Raw genomic sequence first — 17,554 nt, forward strand, 5'->3', positions numbered from 1 at the left:
CTCATGGTCATGAAAAAAGCAAATCCAGCAGAGAGAATTTTCATTGTAATTTGTAATAAGTGACAAAAATTCTGGAATTTTTGTCATAAATCCTGTTTTGTATGGAGGGGTTTATGAATTTTTAGGCTCTGCATGTATTATGGAGGCTACTTATGGAGTGAATACGTGAAACTGAACATTCAAGTTGATTTCCCTAATTCCTGAAGATACAATAAAATCAGAAGTGCCAAAGAGCCGAAGCAAACATATACTTGAACAGCCTGGATGGAACTCGTTTGAAATCAGCAATATAATTCGCAGTGGGTTGGATGGAGCCCATCAACTGACTTAGTGGTCTTACTTCCAGAGAAAATAATCACACAGTCTTTACTCAGTAAAGTAAATATTTGAATACCTATCATATGCCTAACACTTGACAAATATTAAATAACCTAAAGAGTAAAGTTGAACTGAGACTATGATAGAATATTTTTATATGCTAAGCACTAAATATAAATGTTACTCATCTATAGTTCAAGAGAGGAAAACCATTAAAAGTAAATGCAAAGGAACAGATGATGAATTAAGATTTTCTGATCCTTCCTGGCACAAAAATAATCACCAGTTTCCTGTTCCAAGTAGAAGCCACTTTGGAAAGGGCCAAAACGCAACTGTCCTTTCCTGGGTGCTTATACATAATGTCAAGTCAAGAAAACTAGTCCTATACCTATATGTGCATTGGTGTCTATCCATTTAGAGGTGCTGACCTATGTTCAGAGGCTACTCTGTCTTTTTTCTTTTAATAGAGGTATATAATTGACATACAATATCCTATTAGTTTCTGGTATACATCATCGTGATTCAGAATTCTTATACATTACAAAATGATCTCTATAATAAATCTAGTTACCATTTGTCCTCTATTAAGTGCACTAGTATGTTACATACATGCTTAATATACACCAGTAATAGTGGACAGAAACAATATATATATAATGTGCCATCTATGTTACTCTGGAGAGATTATTGCATTTATATTCTAAAGATTTTCATTTAAATATCAACTAATTTTTCCTGCCAGTAAGACCTTAAACAATTAATTGTACTTCTCTAAGCCTCAGCTTTCTCATCAATAATGTGAAGACAATGATGCTTTTACAAAAACTTTGGAATAAGAAGGAAAACATGTGCTAAGGTATCTGACAGTGCACAGCAAATAACTGGATATAAATATATATGATACATACCTATGATCGAATGATCAAAATCATAGTCATTCAGTAATTTTACAAAGAAGCAAGACTGAATTACTTAATATATACCAAATTTTGATTTCTTGGAGCAATTATTTATTTGGCTCATATTTTATATAAAGATGTATAATTATTTGAACTGAATGGGTTGTATTCAAATTAATTTCCAATCATTGAGCCAGTCAAATATATTTTCATGCCTATTTTATGTTTAATAATAGAAGGGAGTAAGAATAAATTATCTCAGTACTTTATTATCTTCCAGAAGATTTCAACATTCTTGGGAAGATGATAAATTAAAGAAACAATTACAAGACATTAAGTAATTATATTATATAAGATATAGTATAAGTGTTCTAGGAACTAGAATTTACTCACTAGAATTTTTACACTTTAATTATTGAATTAAAAACAGCTATTGTTTTCATGTGCATTTTCAAGATGGTAAGTATGTTTATATGTAGAAGAAAATTTTTATGAATGTTTAATATAGTATTATGATCTTTTCAAATATTTCCATGAATTTTGGCAAAAAATATTTCTTGACGTAGTGTTTTTTTGACTTAAAGAACTTAAATGTGGAAAAGTTTAAAGTTGATAATACTTTTTAAAAAAAGATAAACATCTAAGATAAATATACGTGTACACATGCATAACATTAACAAACACACGTACAATACAAGAACTTAGGGATTTATTGAAATATTTTCATGTTTTCAGGTGAGAAAATAAAAAAAACTATGGAATTGCAGTCCTTAGTCATAAGCTTTGAATTACCAATGTAAAAATTGGTGAAGACTTATCGACTTACACTATAGGGTTTTATTTTACTATTTCTGAGGAAATTCTAATGGAGGAAATTTAGGTTTCAAGCGTTCTGGAAAAGGAGGAAGAAACTCAGCCTTCTCTTTGTGTAAAATCTCAAGTCCAGATGCTGGCTTTCTTCTTCATGAAAATTCATAATGTATCTGTTATAGCTTCCTAATTAAAGTCACACATGTATGAATAATGTTTTGAAAATCAGTCACCATCCACTTTACATATGTTAACATATATTATGTTTCAGAGTCATTTTCTGCCAAAAAGCTCAGCGTACTAGATACTTTACAATAAAGTAGTAGTGCAATATTAATTTTACTCATTGATTGGGTTCAGGGATTTTATAATATTGAAAAGTGAAAAAACTAGAATTACTTATTTTCTAAAACTCAAACTTTTTGTGACTAAAAAGTGTGTTTTATTTTCTTGTGCTTCCAAAGAGCTGTAACTTTTAATTCACTCAGCAAATAATTTTTAAACATCTACTTAATGCCAGTCGCTCTTGAAAGCATCTGGAATATATCCATGAACAAGAGAAAAAAATATGTGTATCTCAAATCTAGCTCATATTCTGAATCAACAGTAAACTAAAAGCACAACTAATTCTATAACAGAAGGTAGTAAGTGCTATGAAGAGCAACAGAATGGTCTCGGTGAATGGTCAGAGGAGGAAGTGTAGTTTTGAATGGAGTGGTCACGATTGGCTTTATTGAGAAACTAACATTTGAACAAAGATGTGAAAGGTGTGGGGGAGGTGAGATTTGAGTGTATCTCTACCACTGAATACAACATAGTACCAATTATCAGGAGTCTGGCTCTGGTATTAACTTCACCTGGTGATCCTGGCCAATTCTTTTATTTCTTTAGCTATAAAATAAGAACAGTAGAAAACATCTACTCGAGATTGTGGTGAGAAACAGTAAGACCATTTATTTCAAAAATACATTGTTCAAGGCCAACTAGGGGCTAGACACTCAAAAGGAGGAGCACATAATCTTGAGCCCTTGAGAAACTTGCATTCTAATAATGATTACATTGTAGCAATGAACAATGACCATGCATTTCAAGGCTGCCATGTATTTTGTAATTGAATAGATACTAAAAAACAGAATCCCCTTTCTCTTTCCTCATCCTTAGACTTCTGAATCATCAAATCTGCCTGTCCTAATCTTCCTAAAACTTCATTTGAGCTGTCTCTCTCTCTCTACCCTTCTGTAGCTTCTCTTACCTCTCAACCACCCCTTCTCCCTTGAATTCACTGACTCCTTTCCTTCTTTCAGATCCTTCAAAAATAGCATGTTGTAAGAGTACATTCTCTCCATCATCTTTGTTTTTCTCTGGTCATTCTTTCCATAGGTAAGTATTACTGATTTTAAAGATCTCCTCCAAAAAAACATTTACTTCTCCACCGTACCTAAATTCTGAGTGGATACATTACACAAAAGTCTACAGATGAAGAAAAAAAAAAATGACTACTTTATTTCTAAAGGCTAAGACGGAGGATGAAACTACATGGGAACACAATGGACTGGCTAAAGGAACCTCATAATTCCTTGCCCATGTAGGAAGGAAAACTTCACCTCTACCCTCTTTAGGATCTCCTCTGAGATAATTAAATTGACATAAGACAGACGAACAGGAGAAAAGCATACAGATTTTACATGTACACTGAGCACTTCTAGGGAAATGAAGACCCAAAGAAGTGGCAAAACCTAAATGCTAACACACTATATTGATCAAAGAGAGGTAAATGTGGGCAGGTAACTAAAATATACAAGAATAAGGGACAATAAGAGTTATTTTAACAAGGTCTGCACAGAATTCTGTTAGCCTCGATGCCTCGTCTCTGGTGATGAGGTTTTTTCCCTTGTGGATGGGTGGGGGGAATCTCTCACATGGGAGTTTTATATCCTGCTTTCAGGAAGAAAAGGAAAACTTAGATCCTTCCTGCACCTGCTGTTTTTCCAGTGCCTTTAGCTTAAAATAATCCTATGCCACTCACCACAGTTGTAGATCATGGAAGTCTCCCCATGTGGAGTGCCCTCCTGGGACTTTTGTAGGCAGAGTAAAATCTAATCAGAAGGTTCTGTACCTACAGCTGAAATTCTGCCTCTTATTCTTTTTTTTTTTTATTCGTTCCAAACTGTATCCAGCCATATTGTCAACATAGCATGTCAGTTCTCCAACAGAATTAAAAGAGAGCATTAGGATACTCATATAATTAAAAAAGTATAAAAATCCCCAGCTTAAAAAAAAAAAAGCAACTAATTACAACAATATGTAGATGTCCCAAATGTGAATATAAGCTCTTTGGCATTATCAAATTCCAGACAGAAGTTAAAGATTAAATGAACTTTCAAACTAAATTCTAACAATCAGTGGCATTGAATTCAAAATAAAGTTCTACGTGAATTACAAGTTCACAGAAAAAAGAATCACTATCTCTGTCTCTCTCTCAAATAAATACATGAACTCTTAAAAAAATCTAAAAAAAAGATGCTAGGCTAATCAACTTATCATCCATAATGGAAAAAAAAAAAAGAAAATCTTAATCTCAATTGGAAAAAATCTACCAGCAAGGGGTTAATTTGAATCATTTTTTTTTTTTTAAGATTTTATTTCTTTATTTGACGAGAGAAAGAGAGAGAGAGAGCACAAGCAGGGGGAGCAGCAGAGAGAAAGGGAGAAACAGGCTCCCTGCCAGGGAGCCTGATGCGGGGCTCGATGCAGGGCTTGATCCCAGGACTCTGGGATCATGACCTGAGCCAAAGGCAGACGCTTAACTGACTGAGCCCCCCAGGTGCCCCAAATTAAATCTATGCATTTACTATTTCGAAGGAGGGAGGATCCACAAATGTATTACCTCTTAATTTTAATTTTTCTCTTTAGTCCCATCATCTCCCTTAGGTGGTTTCCAAGGTCACCTTGTTCATCTGACTAAGCCGATGGAGGAGAATAAAACAGAGAGGATGACAGGAACAAGGTTTGCAGGAGCCACGCCCAGAAAGGGTATACTGTCATTTCCACTTACATTCTATTGGCTAAAACTCAATCACATGGACAGAGTTAATTGCAAGGGAGACTGGAAAATGAGATCTAGTTGTACCTGGAAGAAGAGAAAATGGGTTGAGATGAGGTAGCCTCTCTGCACACCTCAGTCCAGCCTGCCACGCCACATCACACAGTGCCTGTAGAGTCAGGGCCCATGACTGTTAAAAGCAGGCAATGGTTTGCCAGAGCCTGCTTAGCTGGAGTCCTCTGACACTATCTGAAAGGTCCCCAGACCTTTTTTGAGTTTCCTCTATGCATCTTCACCACCTGAGCACTGCTGACAGGGCTCAAGTGCCTTTGTGGTGGTCTGAATGCCTTTTTTTTTTTTTTAATGTTTTTTTATTATATTATGTTAGTCACCATACAGTACATCTCCGGTTTCCGATGTAAAGTTTGATGATTCATTAGTTTCGTATAACACCCAGTGTACCATGCAATACGTGCCCTCCTTACTACCCATCACCGGTCTATCCCATTCCCCCATCCCCCTCCCCTCTGAAGCCCTCAGTTTGTTTCTCATAGTCCACAGTGTGTTTAAATCTCAGGCTTTTTTAGGTCTCTACCTCCATAAAGACATCCCATTTGCCTGTGGAAAAAGTTACGACACTCAGACACCAAAGTCAAAACACCATTGACCCAAGTTTTAAGTTTTTGTTCAGGCTACAGCAGTTGAAATCTGGCTCAATATAAGCTTCCAAAGCCATCAAGGTTAAAACATCTTGCCCACACATAAATTAATGGCTGTGTACTTTTCAGGTCTCAGCTCAAATGTCACTTCCTCAGAAAAGCCTTCTTTGACTCCTGAGAAGGTGCCAAGCTTCATCATTTTAAAAAATTTTCCTAAAGGAACTTGCCACAACTAAAACCAATTATTTGTATAGTTCTTTGTTTGCAGTCTCTTTCCCACTAAAATTTTAGCTTCATGATGAACTGTCTTATCCATTGTGGTTTCCTTCAGGACTCAAGAGAACACCCAATATTTAGTAGAAGTTCAATAAATATTTGTCGAATTAATATATATAAACTTCAATACTCTCCACAATATGACCTCCAACATACACAGCCACCTTATACTTTCAAAAAAAGACTGAGTTTCCTCAAAACCCCTTCACAGTCCCCCTGCAATAATGTGGCTCATAATTAACCTAGTATTTGGAACATCTTTGATGCCTTGTCTAGGTCTGAAAGTGCCCTAACTACCCCTTTATGCCACCTTTTAAAACGATCATTTTTTCCATAAACTCATTCCTGATATCCTTCATGAATTATCACCTCTGCCTTCCTCCTTTAAACTCAAACTGAATGACGTATCACAAAGTATTGTTTATTGCAGTACAATGATTTGTGTTCCTTCCTTAAGCCTCAATAAGACTAGATTTCTTTTGGACAAATAATTATTTTCTGTAGCTCCACCAATGCCTCCTACAGTGCCTAGTACAAAGCCATTGTTCAACCAATGCTAACTGAATTTAGGACCACAGGAAATAAAGCTAAATATCACTCAGTCACAGACCTAAAAACTAATCCTTGAACACCATGATACAAAAACCACAGCCTCAAGATTTGACATACAGCAGTTCATTGATTATATGCTGAGCCCCTTCCCTTGTAAGGTGTCCTTCCTTTCCTCGTCCCCCCGCCCCCCCACCCTTCATGTTCTCTCAGAGGATAGATAACACTGGTACAATTAAATAAGCACTATACTTGAAGTTAGAAAAGTCTGGATTAATGTGAGCTCTGCTCCCTACTCTTATTGGTAACTCTTGCCTAGTCAGTTCAGATGCTTTAAATTCAGTATCTCTTGCATTTGTAAAGCACTCCAGAGTTCATAGACTGTTTTCATTAACATTTAATGAATTATCCCCTGTATCCTATGAGGATGCTTTAAAAAGATCAAATTGTCTTTACCTCAAAACCAGCTGCCTGCACTTATTAACCTATTTTCTCTTTCAATTATTTCATTGTCTCTCAGGCACTGATGAAGGAAAACGGGTGGCTCCTGTCTAAGGAGTACTCAAGCCCTAGAAACTGCTTCTTCCTAATTCTCCTATTTCCACTTTGACTGACACTCCTCCTATTTGAGGCTTTGCTCACTCAAATCAGGATTGATATAAATAATCTCAACCGAACTGTTTTCTGTATCTCCTGGGAGAAAATTCTAGCACAGTTATTTTAATATCCTAATATACAGTCTTCATTTGACCACTCCCATTTGAAAAGTATTTAGTGCCTCTCCTCTGAGACTTATCTATAAGCTGTGCTGTCTAATATGGAAGCCATATGTTGCATGTGATTACTTAAATTTAAATTAATTAAAATTAGAATTAAAAATTCAGTTCCTCAGTTGCATGGGCCCCATTTCAAGTGTTCAATAGACATGTGTGGCTAGTGGCTACCATACTGTACGATGCAGATGTAGAATATTTCCATAATGGTAGAAAATTACATTGGATAGTAATTTTTTCTCACCTCAAAATAGCTATTGCACCTATAAATATTTTTCAAAGCACTTGATGACCTTGACCTTGCATTGCTATTTGATCGGTTGTGTGGTGTCACAGAAAAAAAAGCATAGGATTTCCATTCAGAAAATGTTTTTGCATCTTGGCTCCACCACTTCCTAACCATATGGCCTTGGGTAAGTCATTCTAGTTTCCACATCTGTAAAATGGAGTAAAAAACAGGGCCAACCTATTTCTTTCTCTGAGTTGTTCTAAATTTAAGTTCATGTATCTGTGAATTCTGTAAAACCGAATGCAAATAGCAGTGATAATAGAAGTCATTAATGTTGTTGTTCCTAATATGATATCATTTCTTCTCATCATTTTCAATAATGAGACCACATCAGATGGTGTATTCTAGCTCCAACAGTGCCATGCAGAAAGCAAGTTCTCAATATCATCAGTATTTGTTGAATTTGAACATTAAAGTATTTCTGTAGAGAACATATGAAATATGTATATCTAAATGTCTAAACATACTAGTATATATTACATATATATTTACTCTTTTCTTCAGCTAAAATTAGGAATATAAATATTTTAAGTATGAACTATTGAGACCTAGATCCTATATTTAGACTAATGAATTTTTCATTACATGTGGGTTTTTGTCTCTGTGATGATACAAAAATGTAAAACTAACTTATCTAGATAATTCTGTCTATTCTCCCAACTCTGTCCTTTTCCAAAATTTCTAAACTAACCAGATGTGAGGGAAACTGCATCTAAAATAGTTTTAGGTGGAGTTAGCCAAATATTCAATTCCAGGTCCCCTTCTATTCATTTGTGGTCATTTCTATTCATAATCTGGAATGATCATGCTTATTATAGATTTTCTCTCCTTTTCTTAATTTTGAAAGATTTGACTTACAACTGATCGTTAAAAATCCCCACAGCTTCCTTTCTAGCTGTTCTTCCACAGTTGTGGGGATTTGTGGAGCCTGAATGAGAAAAATGTTAAAACGAACCCTGCTATGGACAGAGCAGAAGGGCACACGGCTTGCATGCAGGTGCTCCTTGAAATGTGTGATCTCTTTCAGCAATATGACTTTATAGGACTTTCCTGGCTAACAGTAGAGCCCACAGACACACAGCAAGCCAGGAATGAAGGCTTGCAACTTGAAGTATTATTCAGATTAAGAAAAAATCATCTCCTGTAAAAGATTAGGATTAAAATCAATTTTGAGAGAGCCTCACAGGACTCAGCAAAAGTTTGCCTCACACTTCCTCTCTTGGCTTATTGGGCTGAGGAAAGCAAAATGAGGATATATCTCTGTGTTCCAGAGGGGGGGAAATTATGCAGTTGGTATGCTTTACCTTCGAAGTACTGCACTTGGCTCGGCATCACGAAATGGGCCACTATCCTATTCCTTAGCAAAAAACACAATTTTGAGAACCAGAGTGAATAAAAATTCCAGGCGTAATTTAGTAGGTTAAAAAAGATGTGAAGGGCAGTAAGATTACAAAACCTCACCGTTTTTGTCTTTTTTTTTTTCAAGTTTTTATTTAAATACCAGTTAGTTTCACCTTTTTTTTTTTTTTTGGATGTAAACCTCTTTTTGATAAATATTGAGCACCATGATCTCATGATTGAGGAATGAGTAATGACCAGAAGAAGGAGAAAAGTTAGACCCTCAAGAAATTCTTAATCTGCTGGCTCCCAGGCAGCCGGCTGAGCTCATGGAGAGCTCAGAAGTGCTGCCCCTGTGAAGCGAGTAATGTCTAGTGGTGCCTGGGATTATAGATACTCCTCAAAGAAGTCTTCCCGTAAACATGGAGATTGGGATATCAGCTTTGAAGGCGGAAGTAAAATCCAATAGCTCTATAGCTTCAGACAGAAGAAAAGAGAGAAGTCGAATTCTTCCAGGAAGTAGAGGGAAGAAATGAAACCATCTTTCCTTCTCTCTGGGGAAAATGTGTTTTTTTTTTGTTTTTTTTTTTTTTAATTCCTGAGAATGACACAAAAGCTGAAATAGTGTTTAGTTTGTTGTGGGCGGTGATCCCAAAGCTATCTCAGGATTGCTTGACATGTGAGTAAATGAATGGCAGTGAAGCAAATTAACTAGAGCATGTAGATACGTCTGCTAGATCCTTAACAATCTGTTTTGCTCCAGGTAAACAAAGTGTTCAGAGATGGAGTTAAGAGGGTGATTTAGCCAAGCAATGGTTTGCAAATACTTCCCATATGGAAAGGAAACACCGAACATTTCTACCCAGTAATTTGATTTCCTTGGCTACATACACATACACACACAAGATATATATACCCACACACATATGTATGTATGTGCATCTATACGCATGTATGTATACATACAAAGCATGTATATAGACACATATGTACATCTGTGTTTGTATTACTTAAGTGAATACCTTATTTGTGGATATTTGTAACACAGATCATTTAAACAATACAAATACTGTTATAACCAGGGATGATTTCTTAGACTGGCCAAATAGAAACTGAACCCATGATGTATCTGAGTTAGAACAACGGACTAAAATTTAGCCACTTGCATGTGAAATGTAAAAGCCCTCCATTAGAGAAATGAGGTAGAATATGAATTAATCACTTAAAAAGCCACAGATATTATATGTGTCTATGTATATGTAAATGTGTACATATATGTATGTGTGCGTATAATACACACATATATAAAATTGGTTTTATCCACACACACACACCCATACACACAGAGGCATATTATTAATAAAGACAAGTGAAATCACCATGACAATGTTTCCATCCCCAGAATTTCAATTAGTGCATCAAGACTTTTCCCCCCCTTAAAACAAAGAATTTGCTCGAATTATGCATACCCCACCCCCACCACCAGTTACTTGATTGGAATTTATTTATTTATTTATTTATTTATTTATTTATTTATTGGCCAGCTTAGCACCTACTTTTCGTCTTCGGAGGGCAATATCCCCCACTCATGTATGATTTGCCCTAGCTAACCATGATCCCAACTCCTGGGAAGGTAATGTGACATAAGTCCCATTCTGTGTCATTAGCAAAACTGAATGCATCAAAAAGAATCTTACATTGAATTTCAGGCCCAAAATTTGGGTCAAAGTATTGATAACAGAGAATGCCTCTTTGTGCTGGTCTTAAGCTTTGAGAATATAAACATGGAGCTTCTGCAGCCATTTTAACTCCACAGGGTAAGAAATTGCCTGGAAATGGCATTAGCATAGAGGAAGTAGAGCCAAGGGCTAGAGAGAGCCAAACTGCCAGTGCATAGAGTTTAGAGTGGGTGCCCATAGGTAAGTCAGGAGAGAAGTCACAGTCTAGATTGGAAGCTTATCAAACTAATATAATGTGAATCATACGGGCTGTTTAAATGCCATTGGCTGAGAGGTGCTTTACAACTGTATTATTGACTGGGCTGGGCTGAATGTGTATCTTGAGGCCTCAGTGTTATTCCATATTGGGCATGACATAATGATAAGGTGACTGATTTTTTTAAGGGACTGGGAAATAATTAAATTATATTGCCCATACTCTTACCTTACACCTTCCTCCACAGGCAGGGCCCTCGTTAGTGCCATATAATGAAGCTGTCCAAGAAATGAAAAAGGATGATACGGTTTCACCACCTTTCTTCCTGTCGAAGCTCTCACGGAGCCTGAGAGACCTAAATTTTCTGTGAGGAGGCAGGGAGGGATTATATAGCCTCTTCTCACCTTAGGTCCTTTCCAGTTATGGGCAGTATTCAAGAGGCAACTCCAACAAAGCTGCCTTCTGAGGTCTGGAGTCTTTTCCTTCGAGGGACAATCTGTCCTTGAGATACAGTGGGGGCCAAGGGTAAAGGTATCACAGAACTGAAGTTTAGGATTAACTTTAGACTTGGGACTTTAAGAGGGAGCAGTAAAAGGGAAAGGAGTTTGGTTCCGCTTAGCAAAATAGGAGACTATATATAAAGAATTAGTGAATACATTATTTTCGATGTCTTATTTTGCAAGTAATTAAAATAGACGATGGCAAACTTAAACCACAGAAAGGAATATACTGGAAGCAAGCTTGGATAGCTCATGGAATTGAAACAAATACTGAGTGAAATCCCTGGGAAGGTATAAAGTAACATAGTTCAAGAGTTGTAGCAGTGGAAGTATGTAAAACTTTTTTTTAAAATTATATTATGTCAGTCACCATACAGTACTTCATTAGTTTTTGATGTAGTATTCCATGATTCATTGTTTGCATATAACACCTAGTACTCATTGCAATACTTGCCCTCCTTAATACCCATCACCAAGCTAACCTATCCCCCCACCGCCTCTCCCCTCTGAAACCCTGAGTTTGTTTCCTGGAGTCTGTAGTCTTCTGCACAGCAAAGAAAACAGTCATCAAAACAAAGAGGTAACCCACGGAATGGGAGAAGATATTTGCAAATGACATTACAGATAAAGGGCTGGTATCCAAGATATATAAAGAACTTCTCAAACTCAACACCCCAAAAAACCCAAATAATCAAGTCAAAAAATGGGCAGAAGACATGAACAGACACTTCTCCAAAGAAAACAAACAAATGGCTAACTGACATATGAAAAAATGTTCAACATCATTAGCCATCAGGGAAATTCAAATCAAAACCACACTGAGATACCACCTTACATCAGTTAGAATGGCAAAAATTAACAAGGCAGGAAACAACAAATGTTGGAGAGGATGTGGAGGAAGGGGAACCCTCTTACACTGTTGGTGGGAATGCAAGTTGGTAGAGCCACTTTGGAAAACAGTATGGAGGTTCCTCAAAAAGTTAAAAATAGAGCTACCTTATGACCCAGCAATTGCACTACTGGGTATTTACCCCCAAAATACAGATGTAGTGAAAAGAAGGGGCACCTGCATCCCAATGTTCATAGCAGCAATGTCCACAATAGCCAAACTGTGGAAGGAGCCAAGATGCCCTTCAATAGACGAAAGGATAAAGCAGATGTGGTCCATATATACAATGGAATATTACTCAGCCATCAGAAAGAATGATTACCCAACATTTGCAGCAACGTGGATGGGACTGGAGGAGATTATGCTAAGTGAAATAAGTCAAGCAGAGAAAGACAATTATCATATGTTTCACTCATTTGTGGAACATAAGGAATAGCAGGGAGATCGGTAGGAGAAGGAAGGGAAGAATGAAGGGGGGGTAAACAGAAGGGGGAATGAACCACGAGAGACTATGGACTCTGGGAAACAAACTGAGGGTTTCCGAGGGGGGGAGAGTGGGGGGATGGGCTAGCCCTGTGATGGGTATTAAGGAGGGCACATATTGCATGGAGCACTGGGTGTGATACACAAACAATGAATCATAGAACACTACATTGAAAACTAATGATGTACTGTATGGTGACTAATGCAACATAATAAAAATTAAAAAAAAAAAGAAGAATGGATAAACCTTTTCTCTAGAGAGCTGGCATTAAGATGAATGAGTTGTTGCCTTTCCATTCCAAATTCCAAATTCTTGGGAGAATGAACTTAGCCTTGTAGTGATGGGCACAGGACACCTTGGATCTACTTTTGGGCATCAGGGATGGTTGCATAGGTAAGAAATTTTAAACAGGGAAAAAATGGCTTAGATTACAAGGGAGAAGTTTCAACTTAAAAAAACAATACATACATCTGGCCAGAACAATCCTATATTGTATCTGGGAAAATTGAGTGAATCTATGGGTTGATGGGTTGCAAAACCAGGAAGAAAAGAACAATACACCCCTTTCCCACTGAAAGTGAAAATTAAAATGCCCATGTGCTAGTCTTCAGGGTCACAAATGAAAGGGAAGATGCTAAGTTGATCATGACTAACTTCACAGGCATTTTTGAGTAGAGAAAGCATGCAAAGGATAAAAAATGTTTAAAGAGGAAAACAAACAAAACTCTTAGTTATTGAGTGTAGCAGAAGTAAGTGGAAAAGGGCACAGGACATGTCAGGGGCTTTGTATTAAGCTGGGATTTCATAAATTAAAAGCTCTGATTCAATTATGATTACTTTGATCACAACATCTTAATACATAGAGCTACCGGGATTTTACAGACATCTTGGTGCAATCATACCTCAAGACCATTTGGGTCATTTTATTCTATTCCTATGTTCACCTTAAAGCTTCAGATGACGAGTTCTATTTCTCTTGAGACAACAGTAGAGTAGAGACAACATGGGCCTTTTAACACAAATAGCTGATCTGCACTGTATCAATTGCTTGATAATTCAATGAGATGACAATGCGATAACATGTAAAAATTCCGGGAGCACAGTAGGTTCTCGGCAAGTAAAATTTCATTTTTCTTGACTTTCTCCTGGTACTGTGAAAGAGATGCCCAGGAGAACAGATCTTAGTATTCTAGCCTCTGGAAAGGGACAGTGTCTGTTGTGGTCTAGTAAGTTTGGGGGTGAGTTTGTAGAAAAATCCTTTCAAAATTCGTTTACCATGGGTCAGTTTTGCAAAATATCTCAGGATCTGATGAAATAGGAGTATCTAGTTTCCGGATGCTTAGTAAAACTAAGATCATCCATCATCTTCTGTGGTTGCAGAAAGGTACTACCCTTCTTTAAATAGCTTTTAATAAGACACTGTCCCTTTATCAAGAAGTATGCATACTCCTGGATTAATTATTCACTGCAATCATTGATGAGACCATTCCAAAGCTAAGGAAGGTAGCTCTGTAATGCAAGTTCTGATTGTTTTTAGCTCAAGTCAGAAGTGATTTGGCTTCTATCAAATGGTTAGTTGTAAACAATACTGGAGGGGATTCCTAGGTACTAGAGGTACCTAACTATGTATATGTGTGTGTGTACATGTGTACGTGTCTGTGTGTACCACACAATGTGCTGTGTGCTGAAATTTTTGCCAGTAAAATTTGAGGTGATAGTAGTAATAAATCAACCAATTTGAAATGCACTGTGGAATTCTGTCATTTGAAGCCAACCACAAATAAATCCCTTTGTCAAATGATGCTTGTAAATATTGATCTTTTAAATATTGGATTTGCTAAAAGACATAACTCATGTTCTATGTGAATCTATAAAATCTAATATCAAAGGAAGAGTGGCTCCCTAGTGATGATCAGCATGTACACACACACACACGCACACACACACACACACACACACACACACACACACTCATTCACCCTCCCCAAATATCCATATATAATTAACTAATGAATGAATTGAAAGCTCCGGCAGTTTGTGTGGCCACTGGTGAAGAAGCTCTATTCTGCTACTTCAAATAAATACAACGAAAGCCTGCCAGGGATTGTATCAGGCAAACAATAGTAACACTGTCTCTTGACTATAGACTCTGCCAGGGCTTTGAGCCTTTAGGAGTCAAGCAGAAGGAATTCACCAAGCCATGGCTCTGCCCCCAGAAAGCATCTTTGTTATGACAAATGGCAGCTTGCATTCATCTATCCCCACTACCAGTAGGCAGGGAAAACAGATAGTGCCCAAGAGCGAAAAAAATAAAAATTAAAACCGGGAAGAATTTTTAGATTCTCATCCAGTCTTGCCCAGTGTTTTCAGACTCCTAAATTTCATGAAATAGCAACATCTGAAAACATAACTAAAATTTTTAGAAAATAAAATAACTAGGGAGAAGGAAGTCAGATATTGATGTAGCATTTTTACAAAGCGAAAAAAGTTTTAAAATACCATTGACAGGTTGAAGATGGCAACTTAGATTTAATATCTCTCTCATTTCTTCTTAGAAATCACAGAAAGCAGAAAGGAGACCAGGAAACAACAGTACAAAACACATTTTCAGTAAAACCAAGAGATGGCTGGAACCCCCAATTTTGGAGTAAGTGAGGGGTTTCCAAGAACAGTGGTAATGGATCAGAAGTGTGGCAGAGACCATGGGAGCTACAGGGCTCAAAATATCAGAGTACTTTTCAAGAGCCACTTTCTGAACCAAAAGTTTAATCACCTGTTTGCAGTATCAGAAGTGGTGTACACCTTAAAAACACAACCTTCCATAATTCCAGTTTTGTTTTAAGAAGTACAGGGAGACTGAATGATATCCCATAGTTGTAAAAAGTAGTCTGTCTCCCTGGAAGTGAAAGAGAAGATAAATGTATGTACTTTTTCTGTGTGTGTGTGTGTGTGTGTGTGTGTGTGAAAAATGCCACAGCTACCATCCCCATGGGTACAAGAAGAATACAGAGTAAAGAAACTTTCACCCCAAATCCTGCATCCAAGGGAAATGTAGGCAAATTGTGATTCCTTCTCATGAACCCCCAAAACAAATGGCATAGAAAATACACAACTTCAAAATCTATATATTCAAAATATAACCCAAAAATGATTGATACAAATATGCTACAGGAATCAAAAGAAAGTAACAGAAAAACAGGTTAAACTCACAAGAAAATTGTTTTCATGGAGTATATCAAAATTGAGACCAGGTATTTTTTCATCATTAAAAAAGATCCTGAACTATTTCTCTTTGTAAAATCATACAGAGACTATGCCAATAAAAGAGGAGGATGTAAAATAGAAGTTAGCAGATCTTCAGGAACAAAAAAACAGAAACAGAAATAAAGATGCATTTGGAAGATCCAATATATACATGATTGCAGTACTGCAGAAAAAAATATAGTTGTACACAGAACAAATATGTGAAAATAATGTCCAACTGGCACATGAAAAAGTGTTCAGTATTATTATGGAAAATAAAAGTTAAATTTTCTTTCAGATACCACTATACACAAAGTAGGATGGCCAAAATTAAAAGACTGACAAGTCCACATATTGGGGGGATGTAGAGCATCCCAAGTCCCATACATTGCTGGTGGGAATGTAGATTCAGCCACTTTGGGTAAAGGTTAGGTAGTTTTTTTGTTTTTTTTTTTAAAGATAAACATATGTATCTTAGACACAGAGATTCTACTTCTAGATGTTTATCCAATAGAAATGAAAACAAATGTCCACTAAATGAATGTTTTCTATAGAAGAATATTTATGCCAGCTTTATTCATAAACACCAAAAACTGGAAACAATCCAAATATGCATCAACAGAAGAAAGGATATACAAAGACTATTTATTCTGTGGAATGACAGACACTGAGCCATCAAAAGGAATCAATTATTCACATGCCCGATATCAGAAATGAAGTATCAGAGAAATATATTCAGTGAAGAACAGGTAAATGTAAAATATCATATACTTCATGATTTGATTTATGTGAAGTTCGTTCTAGAACGAACTATGTTCGCAAACCTATGTTAAAAACAAAAAGAACAAAAACAAAAAACCCTGAAATACTGGTTGCCTCTGGGGGAGGGGGGTGGAAAGGGGAAAGTGGAAAAAACATAAGAGAACTTTCTGGAGTGATGGAAATATTCCGACGGGATGTGGATTCAAGAAATGTATCCATTTTTCAAAATTATATGGTCAAGATTTGTGAATTTAAGTGTATGTATATTGAATTTAAAAAAAGACAGCCCATAGTAATGAATAATCAGGCAGGAGTTAGAGAGCGGGTGGAAGTGCAGGGTGAAATACAAATGACGTAATTTTGATCTTCGTTGAAGCTGAGCGGCGGCTGCATGTCAATTCAGTCATTCCGCTTTCTTCATAGAGATCTGAATGTTTCTCAAATAGTTAAAAATTCTGAGATAAGAGAAGGTTTCATTCTACATATAGAATTGGCATAATGCTCCAAAGAAAAATGCTTTTTTTGGCCTGAATTCTATTTTATCAGTTATTAACATCAAGACTCATGTTTTCTTTCTATTTACATTTGCCTGTTATTTCTTTGCTAATTCTTTTCACTTAACCTTCTACATTTCTTTAAATGTATCACTTTAGGGAGCTTTGGGTTGGATTTTCCTGTTAGCCAACCTGAAAAAAATTTCTTTTGATATATGCCATAAGCTCACATTATTGATATGACTAATATATTTTGTCTTCGTTCTACAGTAGTGTTTCGCATTATTTTTTCA

Source organism: Ursus maritimus, unplaced genomic scaffold (genome assembly GCF_017311325.1).
Source record: "Ursus maritimus isolate PB19 unplaced genomic scaffold, ASM1731132v1 scaffold_21, whole genome shotgun sequence".
Lineage (NCBI taxonomy): Eukaryota > Metazoa > Chordata > Mammalia > Carnivora > Ursidae > Ursus > Ursus maritimus.